We start from the raw sequence: 1,188 nt of genomic DNA on the forward strand, positions 1-1,188 counted from the left end.
GCCATTTAAGGCATTATATGTGAGAAGGAGGATTTTAAATTCTGGATTTATAGACAGATATAGCTGGGTATCAACAGCATCATTCTACAAATTGGGAGCATATTTAACGTAAAGAGAATTAGTCCTAGCACTGATTTTAGTGATCAGTGCTAGGACTAGTACTAGTCGGCATAACCAGGTGTCATTACCACCAGCGTGAATAACAATCTTTCTGCATTAAACCTTATTCTTAGCCGGCAGTTTCAGGTAGGATTTGTACTTAGGAGATGCTAGTTTAGCTAACAGTTATAGTTTTTAAGGGGAAAATAGGAGAGATATGATCTCTCTTTTTAATTTCCATCAGAACTCTGGCTGCAGCATTTTGGATCAGCTGAAGGCTTTTAACTACAGTTTGTGGACTTCCTGATAGTAAAGAATTACAATAGTCCAGCCTTGAAGTAACAAGTTCAGACCTGGAAACCTTTGGGAAGCATCTGTTTCTGTTCAACTGCTCCCTGACCGTGTCTGTAAATGTTGACTGTAATAATTATAACAAACTTGTAATACACCCACATTTTTAAATGTTATGTTTGCAGTAAAAGTACACATCTTGATTGTGCAACAACTGAGAGGTAAAAACCACAAAAAAAATTGCTTTATTTTCATGTTTATATATTCAGGAGTTAAAAGTCTCAGTGGTTGCCTGAGTTAAAGCAGTGACCGAATTTGAATCTGCGCTATAGAAATAAACTCAATTGAAATTGTTGGTTACTCTGGTTTACCACATTCAAAACTATAACAGTTAGCTAAACTAGCATCTCTAAAGTACAATTCCTACCTGATACTGCCGGCTAAGAATAAGGTTTAATACAGTAAGATTCTTATTCACGCTGGTGGTAATGACACCTGGTTATGCCGACTAGCCCTAGGACTGATCACTAAAATCAGTGCTAGGACTAATTCTCTTTACGTTAAATATGCTCCCAATTTGTAGAATGATGCTGATGATACCCAGCTATATCTGACTATAATCCAGATGAATCTAACCCATTACATAGATTACAGGCATGTCTGAAGACATAAAAACCTGGATGACTCTTAACTTTCTGCAGACAAAACAGAAGTCCACAAACTGTAATTAGTTGTCTATTCATTGGCTTCCTGTTAAATCCAGAATAGAATTTAAAATCCTCCTTCTCACATATAAAG

This window comes from Cyprinodon variegatus, unplaced genomic scaffold (genome assembly GCF_000732505.1).
Source record: "Cyprinodon variegatus isolate N-32 unplaced genomic scaffold, C_variegatus-1.0 Scaffold1596, whole genome shotgun sequence".
NCBI lineage: Eukaryota > Metazoa > Chordata > Actinopteri > Cyprinodontiformes > Cyprinodontidae > Cyprinodon > Cyprinodon variegatus.